General features: G+C 49.2%; 1 long non-coding RNA gene across 1 annotated transcript; it reads right to left on the bottom strand.

Moving 5' to 3' along the window:
• Positions 1-1,313: 1,313 nt before the first annotated feature.
• Positions 1,314-27,568, bottom strand: LOC144173486 (uncharacterized). Its single transcript, XR_013323291.1, has 3 exons — positions 27,447-27,568; positions 14,052-14,231; positions 1,314-1,498 (listed from the first exon to the last, which is right to left on the bottom strand). It is a non-coding gene; the product is annotated as an uncharacterized LOC144173486 (long non-coding RNA).

Here is a 27,568-nt window from a genome sequence, read left to right as displayed (position 1 = left end):
TCCGGAATGATCACAGCTTCCGGAATGTCCACGAGTGACGCACTTTTGCTCGTGCAGTGCCTATGTAGCATTACCCTGATGAGGTTCCATGGAAATTAACAGAAGGTAGCTACGAACTCCAAGTCAAGCTGGGTTAGATCCTGAGAGATCAGCCTGTATTCAGGTAACGCAAAGGTTATCACTCCCGTTTTGAAATTTTCCTGACACTATATGCGATAAGCGCCCAGGGTTGAAGTGAACTACAATAAACTGTAAGCACGGGAAACCTATAGCTTTATTTTTGGTACCGCAGTCGCGGCGAACACCGGCGGCGTAGACGGTCGGATTGTATATAACTCGTGCGATCGGCATCGCTGCTGAAACGCTGCTCACTTTCTGTTTACGAGATCCTAATTTCAGGTTTCGCCAGTTTTACGAACCCAAGTAAATAACCTTCGCTTAAAAAAAGCACTGTCTTACTCCGCCTTGCACGAAATAAAAAACTACTGCGACAACAATTTCATAATTGTTGTGTAGGCATGACTTTCTCCATCGAAACGTTGTTATCCAAACAAAGGTAAGCGAAGGAAACTTTTTCACACGCGAATCCACCAAACTACATTGTATGTCAATCTACATTTTATTAGTGATAGCGGAATATTCCATGCGTTATCAACAACTGCCTCAAACGTGCATCCGCATCAGCGGTGCGCTATGCGCGCGGGTGGCGCGGGAAGGTAATGCCCCCTCGCTAGCAGCGGCGACCCCAGCGGCAGCTTTTGTTCCTGTATGAAGCCGCAGCCGGATTTTTGTGACCAGGAAAACATTGAGGGACTCCGCTGCTACTTTCGGCGGGAGCTGCCGCATCCACCTTGTATTCTTCTTGCAAGTTTCTGTGCAAACGGCTACGTTGCATTTCAGAAGGTCGTGTAACTTATTGTTGTGTTACCTCCTCTCTCTGAAACTACTGGCTTCGTAATGTATGTTGTATTATTCTGCCTCACCTACTCTTCCTTCATCGTTAAATCCTTCCTTTGCTACTTTCACCTTTATTTACATTTTCCCTAGACTCTCCTCCATATCTTTTCTTGTGTTTTGTTTGAAATCATTTTCACCATCCTTCTACTTTTTCCCCTTTCGCATTCTTTCTCTTATTTTGCTGTTTTCTAGCCGCTTTGCTCAAGTGGTACCAGTGGGCTCTTATGCCTTTTACTCAATGGTTGTGTTACACTTACTTGCTCACGCTGCTTTCGTCGCTGCAGCATAGACGGCACTATCTTCACTATTGCGATACTGTAAGAGCAAAATTTACGAAAACATTTCATCCACAAGAATTTGACGGCATCGCCATGTTATTTTATTATTTAACTTGCTCGAAGCTTCACAAAAAGAAACCTGGGAAAACACGCTTGCGGATGTGAGTCAAAACTGTCAATTCATTAGTCCCTTTGGCCGTGCGGAGTGATTGGAGGGGGCCTGTGATGCAAATGCTTGCAGCGGCCTTTTGTTTTCGGGCGCCCTAGAAAACGAGAAGAGAGCCAGACAGCCACAATGTAAATGCCAGCATTGCTTGTCCATTACAATAGCTCCTTATTTCGGCCTCTTAGCACTTGCAAAGGCACCCATCTTCATGACCGTTTTATTACCTTTTATTTCTCTGTGATCTCTATAATTCTATTTGAAAGTTTGTGCTCCCGTAGCCTGTGTTCTGCCTAAACTTGGCTTCTTAATTGTAGATTGAGTAACAAAGTAATACAAGAATCGACAAAAAACATACTTGAATGCACCAACAAGATTTCCTCTTAATAAACCAAGAAAGCACGGCATGAGTCATGTGAAAATTTAGAATATTATGTGTTCAAAATATTTTATACAAATAGGCCCTTTATAAGAAAAGTTGCCCTTCTTTATTTCTTTCCTCTTTCCTTGTTTCTTTCTTTCTTTGTTAATTCGTTTACAGAAATCTGAGAAGAAGCTAGAGGCTTGAGGCCTAAATAGGGCCCCTTCTGCTCCCAATGGGAATATCCTGCGGGTAAAAATATACAAGAAACACTAGCACAACATGCACACTTGCAGTTACATGTAACAGAAAAATTAAAAACGGTGGTATAACTAATTCACTTGTAGTCATGCGGGTCGAACGCACATTGTGCACAAACTATTCACAAAAAAGCATAACGAAAAAATCACAGTTTTTATACTATCACAACACTCGTGAATTTTTCAATACACTACTGTGAGCGAACAATACTCTAAATACCGAAGCAATAGTGCCTTACATAGAAGTATGTATTTACAATGTCGCTGCATCCCTTTCTTACCGCCGCCGTGCACATGTGATCTACAGCTGCTGGGGACTGAGGGCCGACAGTTCAGTTGGCTAGTCATGGTACGTGGCGACCAACTACTACACCAGGGTGGCCAGATCCTTCTCTGGTGACGGAGTTCTGTTCATGTACCTAAGAACCTTCCTAGCATGGTTCGACCTTGCCAGTGTAGCGAACAGCGATGCAGCCGAAGGTGGTAAAACTCTCTGGGTTCGAACAGGCCGCCATTGTAACTTGACCCTGGCCACGTTCAAAGCACGTACGTTGTCGAGTAAGGGAAGATTAGCTGTAATACTAGAGCAGCTCTGGGATATCAAGTGGGATATTATATTGGTTTAAAAGGGCAGGAGAACGCTTAATGGAGCTGACTAGCGGGCGTATTCTGTGGTACAGTGTACCCGAAGAGAAGAACAAGGTGTCAGATTTTTGATCCACAGAGAAATATCAGAAAGCATGCAGGCGTTTTCAGAATTAGCGAGACAGCAGGGGCTGTTGTGAACAAGTAAAACGAGCGATACAGGTGAAAGATAGTACAGGCCTATGCGCCAACAAAAAGCTATGATGACGAAACCGTACACAGCTTCTATGAGGACGTCGAATCAGCTATGAAGCAGGCAACAACGCACTTCACACCGCAAGGCAGTTTAAAAAATTGGCTGCGTATCTGCTCCTTTCGTTTGAGAGAGAGAGAGAGAGAGAGAGAGAGAGAGAGAGAGAGAGAACCACTTTATTTAACGGCTGGGTCAGGGGGAGGAGGTGGCGGGGGCCCAGAGGGTCTCCGCGACCTGTTGGGCCCTGAAGACGAGCGTGGTCTGGGTCTCCAGGGTCGAGCTCCGCAGGGCCTGCTCCCAGTGGGTGGGTGTGGGGAAAGGGGGGAAAAGGGGAGCGCAGGCAGTCACAGAGAGACTGTAGTTGAGAGTCCCGGGCGCCGCAGAGTGGGCAGAGTGGGGAGGGGAACAGGGAAGGGTGTGAGTGTGAGAGGGAGGCTCTGCAGCGGAAGGAGTGCGTTTGGAGGAGGCGCCAGGTTCTGGCCTCCTCCTGTGTGAGGCCGGGGTGCGGGGGGAGATAGTGGCGGCGGAGGAGGCGGTAATGTTTTGTGATTTCCCGGTACGAAATGAGGATGTCCCGGGAGCTGGGAAGGCCGTGGTTGGTCTCCAACGAAGGGCCTGCTCGGGTAGTCATAGCTCGAGCTTCTCGGTTGGCCGCCTCGTTGGCACCTATTCCCGTATTGGCGGGGACCCACAACAAGACCACGGGGTGGCGACGTGGTTTTCGGGGTAGAATTTGGAGGGAAATTTTCGATATCCCGCCAGCTTGGAAATCTCTGATTGCGGATTGTGAATCTGAAAGGATGGTGTCTGGACAGGGGTCTTGGACTAGGGCGAGGGATATGGCCGCCTCCTCCGCCGCTGTGGCTGAACTCGTGAGGATAGTGAGGGAATCCTGAGGTTTGCTATCCTCGGAGAGCACTAATATAGAGAATGCAGCTCAGGAGGGATAGCTAGCAGCGTCTACGTAGATGGTATGAGGTGAGGGGGGTGCGGGCGTTGCAGGTTCGCTGCGCGTGCAGCACGTCTGGTCGCATGTAATGTGGCGTGGCAGTTGCGAGGTAGTGGCTTAATTCTTACGATTTGGCGAAATTCTCGGGGAATGGGGTCGGAGGATGGGGGGAGGATAGGGGTTCAGATGGAAAGTCGAGGGAGTATGGAACGCCCAGTGTGGGTGCGGGCCAGTCGGTGGATTTGGGCCGTGCGGTGGGCTTCGATGAGTTCAGACATGGTGATGTACGCCAAGCTGAAGGAGGCGGTCGGTGGGGGCATTTGGTGGAAGCAAAAGAGCAGCCCTATAGACTTTGCGGAGAAGGCAGTCCGATTTGGCTTTGTCTCTTACGGTGAGCCTGCAGTATGGGAGGTGGTACGTGAACCTGCTAATTACGAAAGCATGGAGCAGCCGAAGTCGCTCGGGCTCCGTGAGGCCATGGTGCCGAGATGCAATACGCCTGAGGAGTCCTATAGTCTGAAGTGTGTGTGAGCGGAGTCGTTGAAAGGTGAGCGTATTACCGCGGTTAGCTTGTATAGTCATACCAAGTATACGTATGGAGGGGACGATAGGCACTCGTGTGTTGTCAATCCAGACGGTGAGGGGGGGCGCAGTGGGTGTGCGTGAATGGGTGGGATGTAGAATGATAAGTTCTGATTTGCGCGGTGAACATGATAGACCGATTGTGCGGGCGACTGTACTCACAGTTTCTGTTCCTAGCTGCAGCGTCTCTTCGATGTGAACGTCACTGCCACTGGTCATCCAGAGCGTGATGTCATCGGCGTATACAGAAGTGTGCAGGTTGGGGATGGTGTGTAGGGCGGTGGCCACGGGGATCATAGCAAGGTTAAAGAGAAGGGGGGATATAACCGAACCCTGAGGGGTGCCGACTGGTGGTAGGGGGAAGGGGTCTGAGGTAAGGGGCCCTAGGCGAAGGGTTGCTGTTCGGTTACTGAGAAAGGAGGCGACATAGTAGTAACAGACAGACAGAAAAACTTTATTTCGGTTAATGCCATTCAGGTCGCGCTTGTAGCCGGTGGCATCCACTCACCAGCGACCTCCTCAGCCCTGTCGATTAGCCGGACCTGAAGGTCCGGATCGGAGCTGCGGAGCGCGGCCTCCCAGTGCTCCTCAGTGGTGATTAGTGGGAACGGATCCTGGGGGCATGCCCATATTATATGAGATAGGGTGGCGTGTTCACCGCACAGGTGGCAGGCTGCAGTGGGGTAGAGACTTGGGTGTACGTGGGTAAGACGGGCTGGGTTGGGGAAAGCGTTTGTAGCAAACGCCAAATGTGAGCTTTGCGGTTATTTAATTGCTGGTCCGCCGGTGGGTAGATCCGGCGGGAGAGGCGGTAGTGTGTGGTGATATCATTAAATGTGACCAGGCGATCCCTCGCAGACCGCGTCCCGTGATAGGGATAGAGATTAGGCTCTGCCCGGATCGTGAGCCCTCGGGCGTGTTCGTGGGCTGTCTCGTTTCCCTCGAGGCCGGAATATGCGGGTGCCCAGGTCAAGTGAATTGTCTGGCCTGGGGATATGGGTGCACATTTTCCCATAATTCTGAGTGCCACTCGCGATAATCTGCCAGTGGCGAAATTTTGAATTGCAGTCTTTGAATCAGAAATGATTGTCTTCGGGGTGAGATTCCGTATTAAGGCTAAGGCTATGGCCGCCTCTTCCGCCGTTTCTGGGCGGGTGGTTCGTATAGTTGCCGAGTTTAGAAGTCTTTTAGAGAGGTCCGTTATAGCGACTGCGTATGCATCATGGTGCCTGTATTCTGCTGCGTCCACATAGATGGTACTTGGGTTATTGCTGTGTATTTTGTGGAGCGCTTCAGCCCGTTTTTTTCTCCTGGCTATGTGATGTTCGGGGTGCATGTTGCGTGGTAGTGGTTTTATTATTAGCCTTGCGTGGATGTGTGGTTGTATAGGATAGAGGTGTGTGTAGTTTGTGCGGTGTCCAATAGCTAACTCTTGGAGTATGTGTCTCCCTGCGGATGATCGTGATAGTCTTTCGTACTGGATCGTTAAGTGGGCCTCGATAAGTTCGCTGACTCTATTTTGGAGGCCTAATCCTTCGAGGCGGGCAGTGGATGTGCCGGGGATGAGGCCAAGTGCACGTTTATGCGTTCGCCTAATAAGTACATCGACCCATTAAATATCTTGCCTAGTCAAGCGAAGGTAAGGGAGAGAGTACAGGAGTCGACTTAAAACGAACGCCTGTAGAATGCGGACCTTTTCGTTTTATTGCACGCCTTGATGATGATTTGTGATTCTGCGAATTAATTTGGCTGTTTGGGTAGCATTTCTTTCCATTATATTTAGGAACTTAGGACCTTAGGATGGCTGCGTGAGAGACGTTATCGAATGCTTTGTGCACGTCGAGGGCTAGGATGGCTGCACTGTCACTCTTGGATGGGGAAAGAAGTAGGTCATTGTGCAATTGAAGGTTGGTGTCCTGAGTGGAGAGGCCGGGGCGGAAGCCAGTGAGGTTGCGTGGGAGAAGGTCATGATCTTCTAACTAGGTTGTGAGGCGGCTTGTGATAATGTGTTCAAGAAGTTTTTCTAGACATGAGGTGAGGGATATCGGTCAGAGGTGTTCGATTTTGACGGGTTTATTGGGCTTCGATATCAGGGAGATGTCGGCATGGCGCCAGGAAGTAGGGAGGGTGCCAGATCGCCAGTGGTGGTTGAACAGGTTCAGGATGGTTATTAGTTATGTTATCTGCTCCAGGGGCTGTTTGGCGCCGAAGTTCTGTGATGGCATGTTCGATCTCTGCGATGGTAATGTCAGCGTCGAGGGTGGTGTTCGGTAAGCCCGCGTATGTACCCGTAGGAGTACAGGTGGTACGGAGGGGGAAGTATTGGGACCGGAGTTCGGAGAGCAGCTGGGCTGCGGTACCAGGGTACGTGTGGATAAGGGAATGAATACGGGGTGATGTGTATTCTTTGGTAGTGGTGGGGTCGAGTAAATGTCGTAGTAGCACCCACGTGCGCTTCATGGAGAGTCCACCGCGCATATCGTCGCATATTTGGTACCAGTGAGCTCGGGTGAGTGCTGCTGCGTGTTCTTGAATTTGTGTTTGGAGGTGCGCAAGCTTGCGGCGCAGGACACGTCTGTGTTTGCGGGTGCGCCACCTACGCTCGATGCTACGATATGCTTCCAAGAGGTGCGTCATGCGGGTGTCGGCAAGGGCAGGGGGTATTTCAGGGTCGACGGCGGTGTCATGAGAAGTCTTGACGCGGATTATTTTTGCGAGCCAGCCGTTTAACTCCGACTCAGAAAAGGTTTCTGGAGGTGGCAGTTCGGGACATTCGGCGCGAAAAGCGTCCCAGTCCGTGACGTGGTGAGGGGTGATCGGAGATGATAGCCGATGAGAAAGCTGAAGTGTCGTTTGGATGATGTAGTGGTCGCTTCCGAGGTTGTTGGGGGTGGGTAGCCAGGTGGTGTGTGGGAGGTGGCTGGTGAGTGATATATCTGCGATGGTGTCTCGTTGGGCGCTGTTGCCGATGCGGGTGGGGGTGTGAGGGGTCGGTTTCGAGGACGGGACGGAGGGATTGGATTGCTTCCCAAAGTAGGCGCCCTTTGCGGGTGGTGTGGCCATATCGCCAGGCGGTGTGCGGTGCATTAAGGTCGCCTAGCAAGAGGAGGGGTTTTTTGTTGGCGACGTGGAGGGCTGTTTTGAAGAGGTGATGCAAGTTGTGTGAGTGTTCTTTGGGGGCGCTATAAATATTGAGGATGTACAGAATGGTCTGTGGGGGTTTGGGTGGATAAACGGCGATTAGCGCATGTGGAATAGGAGAGGTGGGAAGGGTGATAATAGCTGTGCGGAGGTTGCGGTGAACCAGAGTGGCGATAGATGGGAAATCGGGTGATGGAAATGATTGAAACCCAGAGAGTTTGACTTTAGTAGAAGGGCCTGTTTCTTGGAGCGCGATTACTACCGGAGGCGTGCGCAGGGTGGATAAGAAGGTATGTAGGACTGCTCTTTTGTGGGCGAAGCACCTGCAATTCCATTGCCAAATGTGGCAGGCTTGATATATCTTCTTCCAAGTCATCTTCGTCAGGGAGAGAGGCGGTGTGGGTGGAGTCAGAGAGTGATGGGGCGAATTTGGAAGGTGGTAGTTCCTTCATGCATGTAAGGAGTTCCGTATGGAGGGCAGTAATTGATTCTTGCATTGCTGCCTGGTTGGCTAAGATGGTTTGGTGGAGGTTTAGGTACTCTTGTCGTTGTGTCTCAAGAGCTTGTACTAGATGGGGGGGAGGATTTTGTCTGACTTGTCGTAACCCTCTTCTGGCGAAGGGGCTTTGCGTTTGACAGGTGGCGTTTGGGGGGGGACCGTGGTTGGGTCGAGGTTGGGCTGGTGGTGGGGGAGTGGAGGGGGTTGGGATTGGCTGTGTTGCTCCTGGTGGAGTAGTGCGTTTTCTTGTCGAAGGCGGGTGACCTGTGCTCGAAGTGATTGGATTTACTTGATGAAGAAGAAGAAGAAGAAGAAGAAGAAGACTTTATTTTTCAGCAGACGTTGTTACAATCCCTGCTGAAGGGGCAGGAGCTAAAGGCACTGAGTGCCTGACGAGGGCTCCTGACCCTCTGGAGTCCACAATAGAGGAGTTCACAGTAGAGGACATGTTCAAATCAAATATGCGTGCTTAGCAATAAGATCCAGCAATACAGAGAAAAAAAATAAGAAAATCAAGAAAAATACAAAAAATCGTACATTTCCTATAATGAGAATCACAAGTTATACAATATACATAGAACTTTTTTATTCAATACCTGTTGCCAGCAGATACAATACAACACGAAATGTTTCCTTACTGATTGTTCCTCATGTCTATGAAAAACTCACGTCTTCACACAGTACAGTTTAAATTCTTTAGAGTGAGACAAGCCTAGTGATTGTCATATCTCACTTTCTTTTCTATAAACATCACCTTGGTTTCAGTCTTAAATACGGTTGCACTGGTGCTAAAATTTAAATTATCCGCTAGGATGTTCAAAACATGTGGTACTTGATAAGTGGCCGATTGTTTGCCGTAATTAGTCCTAGTTTTAGGTGTACGTCTTATTGGACGCCGTACACAGTAATGACGGTTTTCTGCGTCACCATCTACATATAACTTGTTTTTGTGTACCATCTGCAGGAGTCTAAAGTAATACAGCTGGTAAGCTCTAAGTATTGAGTGTTTTGAAAACAAAGGTGAAATTGGCAGGTCTTGGAATTTCCCTTGAAAATTTTCGAAACACCGTAATATCTTTTTTTGCAGGACCACAAGCTTATTGTAATTATTTCGTGAGGTTGTTCCCCACACCAAGATTCCGTAGGTTAGTTTTGAATAGAATAGAGAATAATACATGTTTCTTTTTAGCCATAGCGGTACTAAGTGTGATATTTTATAAAGGCATCCAACTGTTCGTGCCAGAGCCGCAACTAAATTATTTACGTGTACTGACCAGTTTAACTGTTCTTGGAACCAAACACCAAGGAACTTTTGCTCATGTACCCGTGCAATAAGATGACCTCCGTATTTGAGATTGATATCTTCGTTTAAGGGCTTATTGATTGGGCAGAAAATTATATAGACTGTCTTTGTGGCATTTATTCGCAGCTTGTTTTGTTGTAACCAGTTTGAAAGATGCACCAGATATTCCTTTACAATAGATTCCAGGAATGTTAAACTGTTTGATGAGAAAAAAATATTCGTGTCATCTGCATACATAATAATATCAGAAGAACCTGGTATTTTAACAATATCATTTATGTACACAAGAAATAATAACGGGCCAAGTAAGGATCCTTGTGGGACACCTTGTTTCAATTTCATTTCGGCAGATAATATGTCATTGATGCCAACTATTTGATATCGATCATGCAAGTAGTTTTCCAGAATTTGTAATGCGATCCCACGAATTCCACAGCTAGATACTTTTTTTAACAGCAAATCAAAATGTATTGAATCAAATGCCTTTTGAATATCTAAGAAAAGACCGAGTGTGTATTTTCTGTTTTCCATATTTACGATTATCTTTTCCTTGATATATGCAAGAGCTTGCTCAGTTGACCTATGCTTTTGGAAGCCGTATTGGTTGGTTGCTATTATTTGGTGCTTGTCAAAAAAAGAAGTGAGTCGCTCATGGATTACGCCTTCGAATATTTTAGATAGAGTTGGAAGCACCGATATAGGAAGCACCGATATGCTTCATATTGTGAGGGGACGGTGGGTGTGGTAGTTGTGTTCGCGTGAGGGATGGTTTAGGGAGGGAGCAGACCCCGGGAGCTCACCAGAGTTGAAGCGCAGCCGCTGTTGGGTCCTGCTCCTGACGTGTTGACTTCGCTGTAGGTCTTCCATGAGTGGGGAGGGGTAAGGGGTGCCGTGCCGGATTCAGTTGGGGAGTTTCTGGCTCGGTCCGACTGAGAATTCCGGTCTGGGGGTGGTTTCTGGGTGTGTCGCGGCTGGAACCTTTTGGCGCAGCCTGTTGTTCCTGTGCTGTGGCCTTCTCCGCAGAGAATGCATGACCGTTTGCAGGGGTGCTGTTCGACTGGGTTGGTGGTGCCGCAAGTAGTGCAGCGTTGGGTAGGTGGCAGGTTTGGGCAAACGTCTCTCCTGTGTCCGGGGGTCCAGCAGTTGAAACATGCTTCAGACTTGCGTTTGAAGGGGTAGCAGCGGAGGAGAGCGGCTCTGTAGCGTACCCAGTAAGGAACGAGGGCGCCGTTGAAACGTATTTGAACAAGGTGAGTGTTGTGCAGGCGTTTGACGTCGAGAAAAATTTCATAGCCGGGTTGTAGTCCACAAGACTGCGAAGGATGGTGTCCGGCTTTCAGAGGGCGGTAGGTCAAAGAGCACGCCGACGGTGGTGTTGGCGGGGGGAGGTATATGGTTGGCCAGGGGATACGTTGAGTCTTGATAGCGTAGGGAGGAGAGGGCAAGGTATTTATGGGCTCTTTCCTCCGAAGGGGTGCTGAGTATGATGAATTTGTAACGGTGGTGTATTCGGAATTGGTCTTCCGGCGTACGGGGTACCTGCGCCTGTTCGTGGATTAGGTCAGCGAGGTATGGTGCAGAGATGGTGTGGAGCGCCAGGCCTCCTTGAGGGCGGAGTATGATCTTGATGTCGTCTGCAGGAAGGGGCTCAGCTGGTTGCGGGGGCTTTGGGGCGGGCTGGCGTTTGCAGCGACGTGGCGGCGGCGCACCGCCGCTAGTGACGTTGGGGCTTTGCGTGGTGGGGGAGTTGGGGGTGGGGTGGTCTTGGTGCACGAGCTGTTTTCGGCGGATGCGTACCCAGACCGGCTCGACGAGGACGGCGGGGTCGATGGCCTGGCCTTCTACGACGCATTCCATAGCGGACGCCATGGCTGCGCTTGTCGGGGAGGCGAGCGAGCGCGCCAGGCCACGCGGGGCGATGCGGTGTTAGGCGAGCGCAGCTGGCCCGGCAGACGCCGCCGCTGCTAGCGAGCCGGGGTCTTTCCAGGTAGCGTTAGGCTTAGCGTCCGGCGAAAACGTGGTCCCACAAGAATCGGGTCGAATCTTGGGTGTGGGTGATCGGGGCGCACCTTGAATGGTATGACGTGAAAGCGGACGTCTAGAAGAAGGTCGTGGGGCAGGATCTGGGCGGCTGGCACGCTGCGGTAGGTTCATAGAGCTTCCGAAGCAGGAGCGTAGCGAACCCGAGTCCGCACAGGTCGGCCACCTGGTGGCAAGTCCTCCCTTTCGTTTGAAATGTCGACGCCAAACGATAGTCGACTTCCGCCTCTGGCAAGTAAATGCATCCCTTCGCTTTCCCGCTCACATCTCATGCTGTTGCTCTCCCTTCTCGTTTTTTGCAAGATAACATGCTACAGCTTTGTTCAAGTCATTTTAAATTTACCGCGTTGCACTGCTCCAAGTCGGGTGCCTCGATGCCAGCGTGGACGTACGGCGGAGACGCGCGTGAATCGAGGCACGCGACTACAACGTCGATTGAACCACGTTGCTTTACTCCATGAGTGTTCCAAGCGGAACGCGAAACCTATCTAGTGGAACCTTTCGTTGCTGTTGCCATTTGATTTTTTTAATTCCGGCAGGTAGCGCGGGAAACAGCAGGCGAGATTTTTGACAGTTCATGTAGTATTTTATTTCTATAGCAAAAACCAGGCATCCGTAATTTTCTTGACAAAGGAACACTGCAAATATCACTCATGTATTGATTTTCTGTTTTATATTTGCATAATGTCGTCTTCTTGTTCAACAGTGTTGACAAGTATGAACATTAACACCGGACTTAGATGTTTCGATTTGATTGTGAGTATATATGACTATTGCGCAGTATCTGTGTTCCTTCGGCCGGCTTGCTGAATCGATTGACAAACAGACAGACAGACATACAGACAGAAAGACCAAAATTTTTCCTTTCAAATAGCCCAAGAAAGACTATCGACTTTAAAACCGAGAAAGAGCGCTCAACGATGGCTATTTGTTTCCATGGTTCAGGCGGTTTCCATGGATCACCGGCCCATGCCCAAAACCACAAGCACAGCACATCCGACACGCCGCCAACGAGCAGCAATGACACACCTCAAAGAGCTCCAGAGTACAGATGAGGATGAAGGAGTGCGCAAGATTTACACTGACGCAGCTCTTCAAGATGATCAGGTCGCCATAGCGTGATGCTGCGACATGACCAACATAATGAAGCCAAGGCTCTCCGTGGTACCCCATGTGTGAAGGAAGCGGAACTGAGGGCCTTACTATTAGCGACGGAAGAAGCGCACAGAATTGCTACCACAAGCCCCAGTGAGGCACCAACCACTTTTCTGATCTGTACGGCCTCCAAGGAAGCCGTGAGAGAATGCGCAAAAAATAATACGCGCAGTCGGACGGTTGCAAGAATTAGTGCAGTCCCAAGAGACATTCGACAAATGGGCCACACAATTAGGATTCGCTCGGTCCCTGGCCATAACGGGATACCGGGCAACGAGGAGGCCCACAAGGCAGCACAGGAGATGCTTTCCAACCCTAATAATTGCCAGAAACCTCCGTCGCGACCGACGAACGTCTTCGCCGCTCTCCAAGCGTCGTCACCTCCATCTCTCGGGTTGCCGGCCGACGAGTTGGAACAGGAAGGGAATGACCAAGAGTATGACTACGAGGAAGCTATTACCAAAGCACGTGCTCAGCGACGTGCAGCGTTTCGACTTCGTCTACCTGAAGAAGATGACCCTATCCCATCCGGTTATAACCGGTGGGCAACCGTCACACTCCGACGTATTCAGACGAACACTGCCCTAACGCCACACATCATGGCACGCTTACGTCTACACCCCGGCAACGGTACCTGCAAACAGTGCGGATCACCTGACAGCCACGTCGCTGACTCTGACCATCCGCTATGGAGCTGCCCTGCCTTGAAGGACCAGAGAAACCGCGCCTTTCCCCAAGTCAGGCCACAAACGCTGCGGGAGTGGACCCATCCCGAGGGGCCTACATAACACAGGAAGATGGTCCTCGACTCTCTTCTGGTATATGTTCGTGAAGCCACCGTGCAGGGCCACATTTAGTCGGGATACTCACTGCCCCCCCCCCCTTCCTCCAACTCCCTTACCCTATCTCCCACTCGAGCGATGACAAAGGTCAAGGCGCGGAGTGTAATTATGATTAATAAATACATACACAACAACAACAAGAAAGAGCACTCGTGTGTGCGTGCTTCGCGGAGAACGCCCAGGGTCACCAGCACACGTATTTCAAGCCAAGCATACCAATTTAAAGAGATTGGCCAAGATTAGCAAACATAAACTCCAGGGTTCACCGTAATCGTGGAAACGCTTGCTCGGAACGAGGAAGAGATGTCATAGCGTGCACCCCTCCAGGGTGATCTGCAATGAATATCACTTCAAAAAAATGAAGAAAGATTACACTTATAGCAACAATAATGGAGTAAACGTCATTGCGGCAGCGAAGAATAAGCAAATCGGCTGCAATCGTGGATGTCAATTGTCTTGATGGTCATGAAGGTTGCGTAAAGCTTCGCTACCTTCAAGTCCCACGCGTTACTGCGTGCTTTCTTCATTTTTTATCATTGTTTTAATGCCCCTACAGCACAGCCTACCCAGTTCTAATTGCTTAGAATTACGTCCACAGCTGTCTCAGTAGGTAGCGGCTCATTGGGTGATCATCTGCGAATGTTTTTGTCTCGCTTTATTCCATTCATAAACGTATTACTTACCTGTGCATGTTCTTAGGCAGTCAGAACAGGTAGGGAATCGATTACGGTTTCCTTTGCATCCACCGTATATAAATTGTACGCATATTCCACTTGCAGCATCAAAGCCCCACATGGGAAAATATCCTCGGCAAGGTCCAGCGCGACGTTTCAGGCCACAAAAATGGGGTGGGTGAAATTGCTCTGAAAATGAACAGTGGTAATGCATTATCCCATGAACACATTTTCGCGGTGCTTTTGTTTTTGCAGCTCAAAAGACCCTGTATTGTGTGTGTGTGTGTGTGTGTGTGTGTGCGTGTGCGTATGCGTGCGTGTGTGTGTGTGTGTGAGTGTGTGTGTGTGCGAGTGTGCGTGCGTGTGTGTGAGTGTGTGTGTGTGTGTGTGTGTGTGTGTGTGTGTGGGTGTGGATGTGGGTGTGTGTGTGTGAGTGTGTTTGTGTGCGTGTGTGTGCGTGCGTGTGTGTGTGTGCGTGTGTGTTTGTGTACCCTGCGTACCGCCGCGTTCCCTACTGCGTTCGTCATTTTGCCTGCCTGCTCCCGGGACGTAATTCTCAGAATGGACTTTTTGACGGACAACGGCGCAATATTTGATCTGCAGACCAAGTCAATAACTTTTTCCTCCGGCCTCTCCATGATGGCGGAACTGAACCCCGAACACTGGGTTCGGGGTTCGGGGGGGGGGACTGAACCCCGAACCCCGAACACTGGATGACGCAACTGAACCCCGATCATGTCGCCCTGCCACCCCGCAAAAACGTGATGATCATCGCCTACTATGAAGATGCTGTCCCTGTCGTCGTCGCTATCGTAGAGAGTGACCAAAGTTTGCTCTCGACCGGGGTGCCTCCATCGCCAGAGGCATTGAGCACTTTAGGCAAAGTAAACGTCACGTCTTGGTCACTGATTTTACCGAGGACTACGAGCATTTAAACGAGGACGCTGTAATTGCGCTCCTCAAGAAAACGCATGAATCCAGTGACGTGATCGCCGTCGCTGACTTTCCACGCGCACCCGAAGATGCCTTCAAGCTTCCGCGTTCCTTCAACGTAAACCCGGCGCTACCACAAGAAAAATTAAACAAATTGTTGGCTTTGCGGCAACGCTACAGCGAGTGTTTTTAGTCGAACTCAAAATTACCTCAGACATCTCTAGCGAAGCAGCGAATAATAATCGAAGATGGATCCCGAACTAACCGACAGCCACCGCACCGCGTCTCTTCACACGAGCGGGAAGCCATCCGGACACAAGTCGAAGGCATGCTCAGTGAAGGCATTATAAAGCCATCGAAAAGCCCATGGGCTGTTCGGTCGTTCTCGTGAAGAACCAAGACGGGACATTAAGGTTCTGCGTTGACTACGGGCGACTGAGCAAAATCACCAACAAAGATGTGCACCCCCTTGTAAGGTATCCATGCGCTACCGACGCTAAACTTGTCGGGCGCACGGTGGGTATGGTCTCGGGAACAGGGAATTATTCACTTCATTGCAGTCACCTTCTCAAGGCGGTTGCGACTGTGGGAAAACGTTAGTCCGCCGGCTCCCTTACCTCTTCGGGGACGCGGTGGCCATCGCCTCCGGGGCCACCTGCGTGGGTGTTTAGCGGAATGGGCGGTTCTAAATCCATTCAGTACGTCGCGCTAGCGGAGACAGCAGAGCTTGGAGCTGTCAGCTGTAGTTGGACAGTGGCCGGTTTATGGCGATAGTTCTCCCTTGTTGACCCGTCAACACGCGCAGTGGGGCGTGCGAAGGTGTTCGTGTAGCAGCCCCGGGGGCGCATTCCCAAAGCATATCCCGTAGGGGCCCAGGCCGACCACACCCCTTTAAACGGCGACGCCACAGCGTGACGTCACTTTCTCTTCCTGCGGGACTTCATGCGACGTGGATTTTTTTTCTCTCTCGTTTTGGGCGGCGGCCGATGGTTTCGCTCCATGCGCGAGGCTGGGGCTGCGGCGCTGGGGAGCTGATGCACATTTAGTGGAAGTTAAAGGCGCAACCACATGCAGCGTACTTTCGGCGTTTTCTCGCGTGGCGACGCGAGCTGACGCGCGAGCAACACCAATGTCTACGCTCGCCAGGTATCGGCGTCGACGCAGCGCGAGAAAGCAGCGGAAAGCGGGCAGCAGCGGTCGGGTTTCACGTCCTTCTCGTGCTTTGGGGTCATTCCTTTCAGCAAATGAGAATCAATTTCTTTTTAACTTGCGGTTATCGGCTGCCTTGAGACAAATTGCAAGCTATTTCTGTTCGAAAGCGCTCATTCATTTGTGGCTTGTTTGGTTTTCATCGGGGAGATCGGGTATTTGCGATAGCTTTTTTGAGTTAAATAAGGGAGCACTGGCTATGTCGCTGGTAGTATTAGCTTGATGGGGCTTGGCTGCAAGATTGGTGCGTGAGGACCAAGCCTTACCAACGTCAGAATGTTAGCGGCGCATGCCATTCCATTCGTTGCTACCGTGGCTTGCGTAGGAAAGACCGAGGGTTTACGATAGCTTTTCTTGACTCAAATAAGGGGGCTGTGGTTACATCGCTTGTAGTAATAGCATAACTGCCCTCGGATTCAAGATGGGTGCGTAAGAAACAAGCGTTACCACGGCTCAAATCTCTCAAACATGGCCAAAGCAAATCACTCGGCAATATTCGTTGGCAGCCTCTGTTAGGGTACGAAATTCTTGGCACTCGCGTCTTCCCCTGGCGTGGTCGAGCGGTTGCACGCTTGTGTGCTGGCGTTTTGTTTTGAAAGTCCATGGTTCGAATCTTGGCAAAACCTCGTTTTTTTTTTTTTTTTGCAGTTAGGGTTTCACCGGCTTTCCTTTTTTTTTGCAAGGCAAACAAAGGGGGCCAGAGTGCCTTGCCGTTTAACCTACAAGTGACGTTCGACGGTAACCTCAGTATCAAGGCAGCCCGAAATTTGCTTTGCTCACACTTTGAATTCATGAAGCTGCAGTCGGTACATAACATCAAGGCTAAATCAAGTAGCAAGAAAAGTTGTGCTAAGTGCGTCTTCATTCATTATCCTATCTTATTTTGTTCAGATTTGACGTTAATGACTTGAAATACATTTCGCAGGATGTCAACATTTGCCCGCAAATATTTTTTATAAGGCTAAGGTCTTGTTAAGTGCAGTTCAACAATCGAGAATACCTGCTCATAAATGACTTCAAGTAATGGCATGTTCAATACAAACGTGTCCAGCAGCGCAACGACGCGGCGGCTAGCGCGTGACTATACTAGTACACTATAGCGTGACATCGCCGGTCTCATGCCTCTGTGACACGGCAGTTTCAATCGCGATCGAGCTCGATCCCGCTGGAACTCAATCCTGGTTTCTCAAGCGCGATCGACGCTTCCAAGCGCGATCGAACGAAAGCGGCGATACTCTCGTCCCCGCTAAGTAATGGCACAGGAGGTGACAACTTCAACTAACGCCACAAATTGTGTCAAATAACTCGACCCAAACGAGCGTGCGGTAACATTTACATAGTTACGTATACCTACGGCCGCGCGTAGTTACCAGACGCCGGCCGCAAGTACATTGTTAGCGCCATCTGGCGTACACGAATGCAACCGGTGCCATTTCTCGATCGCGATTGAAACGTGCCGTATTGGCGGTGAGAGCGAACACAGGCGGCGCTGCGAAGCGCGCCTCCGTGACGTCAGCTTAGGGATTCTCGCATTTGTCGTCTGCTTCACTCAGGATCGCTCTCCCGGCTGTTTCTCTGCGCTCGGTCAACGTCTGATGCTTGTCCGCACCAGAATTGGCGTGTGGGTAACTTCTTATCATAATAATAGCTAGGCTTAAAATCGCATACACTAGTTCATGGTGTCAAAGTATAGTTTTGGATACCGCTACGGGAGAAACATTGCCGGCGCCACCCCATTTCTTGCGAAGCCGGTCCTGTGCGGAGCGCGAAGAGCCGGAGCTAGGCGTCAGCTTCTCATGTAAGCATTCGAACAAAAGGAACAGTCAGCTGCTAATAACCGACAACAGCGAAAATGGAAGACCCAAACAAATTCTAGGCCTTCAGGGCTGTCGGCTTTGGCAGAAGGCATCACGATTCCCAACCTTGCCGAACGCTCGAACGCGTTTTGTCACATCACTTTACGTTGTCAAGGCATGAAAGTTTGCCGACATGCACTATAGACTGCAAAAACTGTGGGTTGAGTTCCAAATAACCCAGTGTGTATATACGCGCGTGCTGATTCTATACCAGGCATCTAACCATTATGGAGGTTTATTGAGCAAAACGAGTCACGTCTTCGTTAAATTTATAGTAACACATATATGTTTAAGACCTGGAGGGATATTTCGGAACATTTTGCACAGCCATATCTTCTCGATATTCGGATATGCGTTACAAGAAAACTGCACTCAAGAGGAGGAGGAGGAGTAAGCGGAGGAGGGGAAAACTTTGTTTAACAATTAAATCGATCTGGTTAGTGGGCCGGGTCCTCAGTCCAGGACAAGAGAGTAAAAGTAATCATCCCGAGTAGAATAGGATTTGTTCTTCGCGCCTGGAAGGGTTGAAAAGCAATAAAGAGCTACTTGGAATTCTTCGGATTCGAGTCTTGTAATATATGCAGGTATACTATTTATTACGTTAGTTAGCGAGTATATCATGCCTTCAACACCGTAATCATGTCATCATTGTTAGAGTTGAGAGTCAGTTCGTTATGATAACGATATAATTACGATATAAATTCGGAGCACAAAAGCCGCCTTCGAGTACTGTGGACCACGTTGTTTAGGGCGCGATCGCGGTGGCGTAGCACAAACCTTCTCATTGTATTTGCATGTGAATAAACAAAGCACGCTGCGGATATGCACCTTTCATTACGGCACGCAGCCGTAATGAAAGCCAATTTGTGAAGAAGGGAATGTATGCCATACAAAATGAACGAAATATCCACACGACCTTTGTGAGGCTCCCAAACATCCCGAAACCTCGTAATAAGAAGTTGATGACGGCGCAGAAAAATTATTGCGTTGGGCAGAAAAAAAAAAGCAAGAAACATTAATCCGATACTAAACAGAAGAAAGCCGCTTTATTTCCTGCTGTGCGATGAGCGTGTAGAGGCCGCTGCTTGGTACGTAGTATCAGACTGTTGAGTCTTCATAGGAGCATCTCAAAAATACTGCAGGGAAGCCTACGCATTTTGAATACTTATCGAGAAGCTCTGATCGCTGATCCTCGCGAATAAGCAAGAAAGGACGAGTTACACACGATCTTCTGACCGATACTCTGAAGAAAGTTGTTCTCTATCTCTTCGTGTGTTGCAAACTTGTGGGGGATACAGCTTCAAATTATTCAGATGCGTCAGAAGCTGGCAAAATAACTGTGTCGCTAGAAATACGCTTTTTAACGCACTACAGCAACGAAGCGGGTGATTTCTAGCCCAGGCACTGTTGCCCCTCACAAGCGGAGTGTAGCAGACGACAGCGGCGCGAATCCCTAAGCCGACGTCAGAGCCAGGAGGCGCCACTCAAAGATCTCACCGCCAATAGCAGCATCAGTGCGTCGAGTGCGTTCGAAAACTCGATCGCGATTCACTTCAATCGCGATTGAAGGTGCCCGTGTCTGCGCTTTGCCGCCGAACGACGGCGACGCTCGCGCGACGCGTGATTACGCGTCCATGTAGTTAGGACTTTAAACTTCTCGTACCTATACGTTCAGGAAAGCAATCTCATTAAAGTAAAGACAAAAATTTGTTTTGGTCTTTTGTGGTCGCGCTGCTTCGCGGCGGTCGATGGTTTCGCTCCGTGCGCGAGCATGACGTACGCGCTGGGAAGCTTCAAGCACAAAGTATACCTTTGCATACCTGTTCTCGCTTCTCACTCTCCGCACTCTCTTGCGAGCCTGCAGACGCTTGTCTTCCATCCTGTTCCTAGTTAAGCTAGCGCTAGGCACGGTGCTCTAAGTGCGCGCGCAGGCGGACGCTTTTTTACGTACATGTAGTCATTGTTTACGTTCCTGAAAGCGAACACTCCCGATAATTACAGTGAAGACGAAAATGTTTTTTCGATCTTGAGTGGTCTTTTGGATTCCGTACCGAAGCGCAGAACGCTTGCTCTCAATCGGTCGAAAGCACACGCGTACGTCCGTCGCTCATCTGCTGTTAACATCAGCGTGCGTGTTGATCCGTTTTTATAATTGTGTCATTACCGTCAAATCTGAACAAAATAAGATTATGAACGAAGACGCACTTAGCACAACTTTACCTGCTACTTGATTTAACCTTGATGTTATGTACCGACTGCAGCTTCATGAATTCAAAGTGTGAGCAAAGCAAATTTTGGGATGCCTTGATACTGAGGCTACCGTCGAACGTCTTTTGTGGGTTAAACGGCAAGGCACCCTGCCCCCTTTGTTTGCCTTAAAAAAGGAAAGCCGGTAAAACCCTCACTGCAAAAAAAACGAGGTTTTGCCAAGATTCGAACCATGAACTTTCAAAACAAAACGCCAGCATGCAAGCGTGCAACCGCTCAACTACGCCAGGGGAAGATGCGAGTGCCAAGAATTTCGTACCCTAACATAGGCTACCAACGAATATTGTCGAGTGATTTGCTTTGGTCATGTTTGAGAGATTTGAGCCGTGGTAACGCTTGTTTCTTACGCACCCATCTTGGATCCGAGGGCTTTTATGCTATTACTAAAAGCGATGTAACCACAGCCCTCTTATTTGAGTCATGAAAAGCTATCGCAAAACCTCGGTCTTCCCCACGCCAGCCGCGGTAGCTACGAATGGAATGGCATGCGCCGCTAGCATTCTATCGTTGATAAGGCTTGGTCGTCACGCACCAACCTTGCAGCCAAGCCCAAGCACCATCATGCTAATACTACAAGCGACGTAGCCAGAGCTCCCATATTTAACTCAAAAAAGCTATCGCAAATACCCGATCTCCCCGATGAAATCCAAACAAGCCACAAATGAATGAGCGCTTTCGAACAGAAATAGCTTGCAATTTGTCTCAAGGCAGCCGATAACCGCAAGTTAAAAAATTGGCCGCGTATCCGCTCCTTTCGTTGCAAATGTCGCCAAAAGACGATAGTCTTTGTAGACATTTGCCAAAGAAATGGTCCCCTTCGCCTTCCCGCTCACCTCTCATGCTGTTCCTGTTCCGTCGCACTCATCCCAAGGTAAACACACTAAAGGTTTGCTCAAGGCGATTTGAATTTACCGCGTTACACTGCTACAGGCCGGGTTCCTCGATGCCAGGGCTGCAGTACGTCGGAGACGCGCGTGAATCGATGCGGCCGACTACAAGGTTTATAGAACCGCGTGGCCGTACTCGCTTTCTTTGTTGTTGCCGCGTGATTTCTCATATGCCGCCAGGAGGTGGCGCAGGCAACAGCAGGCAGTACGCGTTGTTCTGCAGTATATGTAGAATATCATTCGCTATCGAAAAGCCGAACATCCAGGAATTTTTTAATAAAGGAACACTGTAAATATCCCTTCTGTACTAATTTCCTGTCTGATATTTGCGCAATGTCTTGTTCTTGTTCAACGAAATTGACAAGTTGAACATATAAACCAGGCTTAGACGTTTACATTTGGCTGTGAGTATATAAGACTTGCGCAGTAAGCATTTTACTTTGGCCGGGTGGCTGAATCGAGTTACAGACAGACAGACCAAAATTTAAGGGTTTAAGTAGCCCAAGAAAGACTATTGTCTTTAAAAGAAATTGTTTCTCTTCAGCTGAAAGGAATGACCCCAAAGCACGAAAAGGACGTGAAACCCGACCGCTGCTGCCAGCTTTCCGCTGCTCTCTCGCGCTGCGTCGACGCCGATATCTGGCGAGAGTAGACATCGGCGTTGCTCGCGCGTCAGCTCGCGTCGCCACGCGAGAAAACTCCGAAAGTACGCCGCATGTGGTTGGGCCTTTGCGTCAGCTCCCCAGCTCCGCAGCCCCAGCCTCGCGCACGGGGCGAAACCAGCGGCCGCCGCCCAACACGAGAGAGAAAAAAAAATCCACGTTGGATAAAGTCGCGCACGAACAGAAAGTGACGTCACGCTGTGACGTCACCATTTGAAGGGGGTGTGGTTGGCCTGGGTCCCTACGGGATATTGTTTGGGAATACGCGCCCCGGGTGGGTGCGTAAGATGCGACGCCTGCGGCGGCCGCCACATCCTGTGTTCTGTATGCGTTGATTCTGGCGCGGGGTTCAATTAAAGGGGCATCGCCTGTCAACAGCGGACAGACTTGGATGCGTGCCGCCTTTCGTTAACATAGACTGTTACGGGTTCCAGCTGACGTAGAGTGGCTGTCCGGCCATGGACGAGAAGCGTGGGAACAGGCAACGCAGGCCGCGCTCGTAGAAGCTTGTCCCTGGCACTTGCGCATGTTTCGTTGGGTTCCTGAGTGTTTGTTGTATTTGCTTTGTTTGCTTTTGATCTTTTTTGGAGAGAGAGAGAGAGAGAGAGGGACCATCGTTTCAGGGTTACGGGGGCGTTGCCCCACCGCAGGTTTTGCCCCACCGCAGGTTAAGCCTGGATGTGGTAATCCAACAAATCAGATCGCCAGGGGATGCTTATTAGCCTGTATATCGGGGGTGGAGAATAAGTGACCCATTAAAATCACGAGACGCGAGGTCTCGTGGTCGGATCCTCAGGGTTTCAAGTGCTCTGCACGGTGGGCGTATTGACGGGATAGCCACGTTCGGCTAGGGAGGATCTCACCACCTCGGTAGTCTTAGGCCAGAGTCCGCCGCCGGCGGGCGTGCCGCGTGCACAAAGTTTTAGCTGGCCAAGACACCCACTTTATTTCTGACTTCGTTAACTCTATCTTCAGTCTGTAAATATTCTGTATATGCCTTCTGTTTAAATATGCAGTTATAAAAACCCTGACCAACTATCGCCGTCGTGTCAGCAGAGCCGCACCATCAGGCACCGACGCACATCATCAACAAGGCTGCTGTCTGTCGCCACAACATCGGCGAGGCATCAAAACAGGAAGAATCCCATCGAAACTATCACTTCCTGGCACAAACGGCAAGGATCTGCGAGTCACGACGACAAGGAGGGCGACTACTCAAAAACAAGTAAGATGCGCATCCGCAGCGGGGGGAAGACAGTATACCAGAAGCCCAAGCAGACAGCGGGACGGCGAGTTCTCAGGGGACGAGCAGGAGCAACGGAGGTGTCGGCACAAGGCCGGCGTCAGAGCGACTACTGGGGAAGCAGCGCATCACAAGTGTGACTTAGGACACTGACTGGACGCTACCGAACAGAGCGAACAGAGAACTACTGTGAAAAATGCTGAAACTCCCGGGATTAGATGACGAGTTAATACAGCTCCTTATAGTAATCTATAAAGACAATACAGTGCACCTTACATGGGAAGGACCGAAATGCACCCAGCAGGTCAACATCCATCGGGGACTGAAACAGAGATGCCCTTTCAGCTCAATAGTGTTCGTGCTTTACATGCCAGGGTTAGAAAAGAAACTGGAAGAAAGTCAAGTAGGGTTTAACCTAACCCGTATGCTGCAAGACGAAGTGGTAAACAGCGTATTCCGAGAATTTCATACGCAGACGACAGTGTTCTTTTAGCGGATAACCAGACCGATATGCAACGGCTAATAAATATTAGCGGCCGGGGAGCCACCGACCTCGGATTAAATTTTAGTGCAGAAAAATCAGGAATAAGGGTTTTCAATGACGCTACCACTGACACAGTGTCGATTCAGCAAGGCGAATTACCCAGAGGGAAGGAATATATATATACATGGGAGTGTGTATAAACGAAGGGGATAACTACTTAAGGACTAACGAGGAGCAACTTAAGGGTTAGGGAAAGCGAAACGCAGCTATAATGAAGCATAGGGCACTGTAGGGGTACTATACCAAATATGAAGTAATGAGAGGAATGTGGAAAGAAATAATGGTTCCGGGTCTCACATTTGCGAATGCTGTGCTGTGCTTACAGTCAGGCGTTTTATCAGGCCTTGAAGTAAACCAGAGAACGGTAGGATGTTTCCCCTTAGGCGTGCATGGAAAAACAACTAACGAATCAGTACAGGTAGATATGCGCTGGGCGTCGTTTGGAGTTCGAGAAGCACAGAGTAAAATATGTTTTGAGATGAGGTTGAGAGCAATAATTCAATAAAGGTGGGCAGCTAAGGTTTTTAGGTACCTATACTTGAAAAGCGTGGACACGCAGTTGTTACGGAAGACTCGAAGGCTAACGATGAAATACGGAAAGAACGGTGGAGAATCCAAAAGAGCCAAGGTAATCAAAAAAGAGACAAGGCAGATTGAAACGAATAAATGGAGAGAAAAAATGGAAGCTAAAACGTCGTTAGAGATATCAGGGCTGAGAAATTGAACATCAGAAAGGAAAATTTCTACGATAATTCCCAGGGCAGTGCTTTGCTTTCTTAGGCTAGATCAGGTTGCCTGCAAACTAAGAGTTTTCTAGGGAAGTATTACAAAATAATGGGGTATGCGTGGTCTTCGGAAAAGAAACAGAAACTATGCGGCACATAGTGTTAGAATGCGAGGGTATCCATCCAAATCTACATGAAGGGAATATTGGGCTTCCAGAAAACCTAGGATTTAAGGGTAGCACAGAGGAAGTTAACTTCAAGGCTGTCGAGGGGACGAAAAGAAGATTAGAATGCTGGTGGACGAAAAGCAAGAGAGGGGAATATTGCCTAGGACAGTTACCACCTGTTACAGAACAAAAAAGAATTTTGGGCCTACTAAGCTTTCTGTGCCTGGCGTAAGCAGCGCTAGTATTAAACCAAGAGTATAAACATAGCTATATTAGTGTTTTTGGTAAGATGACATGTCATCACCCCGCTACAAACGGGAAAACAATAGCAATCATCATCATCGATCATCAGCTGGGATCGTGCGGTGAGAAGCAGCAGCGAATGGAGTCTACCGGAAAGAAGACGGCATCGGTCGCAGCGCGTCATGGGGTGAGTCCCTTTTGCCTTCACCCGTGCGCGATCGCTGCCGTTAGGTTAGGGCATGCATTAGCTTAAAATGTTATTTTGTTTGTACAGCTTTATTGTACAGATTTATTGTACAGGTTGTACAGATTCATTTTGTACAGCTAATCATGGCTAGCAAAGATTGCTCAGTAGAAAGATAGAAGCGGAGCTCAGGGCTGTTTGGGAAAACATTAAGGATTTAGAAAACATTAGGGATAACATTAGACAAAACATTAGGGAGCTCAAGCTAATGAAAAAGCGCGAAAGCGCCCAGCAGTTGCCGCGGCGGGGAGCGGCGGTACAAAATCTGTGTGAGGCGACGCCGTGTTGTCGGCCGAGCACCGACGAGGAGGCCGTTTCCGAGGCGCTAGGGCGCGAGTGCGTCGCACGCGGTGCGGCTGCCGCGCGGGTTCAGGAGCCACCGCCCGATACCGGCTTGGGGCGCTCAGCTTATTCGGACAGCGAAAAGTTTCGGGAGACCGAACGCGAGTGTCTGGTCTCGCGCCGGTGCGCGATTGCGATCCCGGGAGCGGAGCCTTCGGGGCAGTTGGCGGATGGTCGGACAACCCTGCCGTTCAGGGTTCAGGGCTGGGATACTGAAAGCGAGATATAATAATGCTGATGATGATGATGGTTGGGCTTTATTGGCGCAAGGCCGACTATGGGCAAAGAGCGCCAAAGAAGAAGAGATATAATAATGCCATACCGGCTAAGCCGAATGCTATGTGTCTGAGCATTATTATCTGGATTCATTTTTTCATATTCCATCCATCTGAACCCCCACACACTGCAGATTTTACCAATATGGCGCAGACACGCCTGTTCCTGTTTTACCAGCAGAGCTGTGTGAGCTCCACCTTGGTCGGGTGGCGTTAGCAAAAAGTGTACGCAAAAAAAACAAGAAAAAGTACCGAACACACGTAAACGTGCACCTCGTGAGAAGCCCACCTTTGAAATTGAATTTGTTTTATTTTGAACGGTAATCCTATCGCAGAGCCCAAGCGCTGGTAATTAAAGAAGGCTTCGTAATTATGGGCGAACAGCGCAAAATATATTTAAAGATTTGAGGTCCCATTCCCTGCTCCCGCCGGAAAAAATGTATTTCTTCACTGCGTATTATTTTATGGCGGAGTAAGGAGTCGCAGTCTCGACGACCAGCAAGCCTGGTCCTAACATCGCTAAATTATATGAAGTGATGGACAAACAAAATAAACCTTACATGTTCCAAACAAAAATTAGCTCCAATTCGCGCTGTGAACTTGGTTGGGAAGAAAAGCCGCAAACGACACCCCCAACAATCGCCCATGCGACGTCACCTGAATTCACACACGTGCCTCTACAAAGAGTAAAACCAGAGATTCTACCAGCCGTTACCTGGGATTCGCGACAGACAGCTCCCTCTGGGCAGACAGCTCCCTCTCCCTCACCTGCCGCTGAATCAAAACCAGCGTCTGTCTCCCCGTCTCCACGTATGGGCGTAACTTAGTCGCTAAGACGATGGGCTCTCGCTACCTTCTCTTAAGGCCCAGGTTTGGTTCCTGGCGGTTCCAGTAGTTTTAGTTAGGCTGATTGGGACTTTATTGTGGCGTACAAGACGAAACCGTTGGCTCGTAGAGGTAGAGAGCTTTGTTTTAAAAGCTTTGCTTTAAAAAGCTTTGCTTAAAACACTTATTGACGGTTACTAGCAGCCCTATTTGCTCTCCAGCAGGAAGCAAAGTACACCATATTTACATGGATCGCTGCCGCAATAAAGAATGTTAAATGAACGTGCGTTAAAAACGGAATGCAGTAAAGGGAGTCCTCAACTCAGAAAAGGCTTAAAGGGCCCTGCAACACTTTCGATAAACGCTTTCGCTCTTTCCTTCGCGTCTGGAAGCACTGCGAGCGCTGTAGTTATCACCCTGCACGGAGCGGCACTGCGTAATTTGCTCGTCGCACCAGATACGCGTTTCGTTTCTGGCTTGTTTTTGTGACTTTAGTTTTAAAGTTGCTATCGAAAAGCCTTCATTGCTGCAACTGAAAGAAAAGCTACAACAGCCGCTACATGGCCTTAATGACGTAATTCCAGCGCTCGTTGAACGTTAAGACCGGAAAAGAAAGAAAAAAGTTTTTTCTTTCTTTTCCGGAAAATATACGCTGGAAAATATACGTATGAACAACCAGAACTGAACTACAAAAAGTAGAATCTTGTAGCTACGCCAAATTGGTTAACAATCGATCGAAGTGTGCACTTCACTTCTCATCAAAGCTGCACCCCCAAAATAGTCATATATATATATATATATATATGACATAAGGAGTCTTGTGTGTATGGCCATCCACCCTAAATTACCTCCGTCACCTTCTATGCACTTGAATATGCACATTTTTTTTCTTGGTGGCATGCGCTATACCCTTAATTTGAGGAAACGCTGTAAATTTTTACTAAAACGATCTGAGGCAAGTTTTTAGAAAGATCAACTTACTTCGACTGTCAACAAGCCATGGTATGCAGAGAAACATTAGAAACAAAGCGGCGTACATGACGAAGTACTTATCAAACTTCTGTGTTTATCGGACTGCACGAACGGTTTTCTTTAGGAAGCGT

This window comes from Haemaphysalis longicornis, unplaced genomic scaffold (assembly GCF_048455015.1).
Source record: "Haemaphysalis longicornis isolate Haplotype H1 unplaced genomic scaffold, Haemaphysalis longicornis Haplotype H1 scaffold_3, whole genome shotgun sequence".
NCBI lineage: Eukaryota > Metazoa > Arthropoda > Arachnida > Ixodida > Ixodidae > Haemaphysalis > Haemaphysalis longicornis.
The sequence above is the reverse complement of the archived record's forward strand: the minus strand, read 5'-3'. Positions and strand labels throughout refer to the sequence as shown.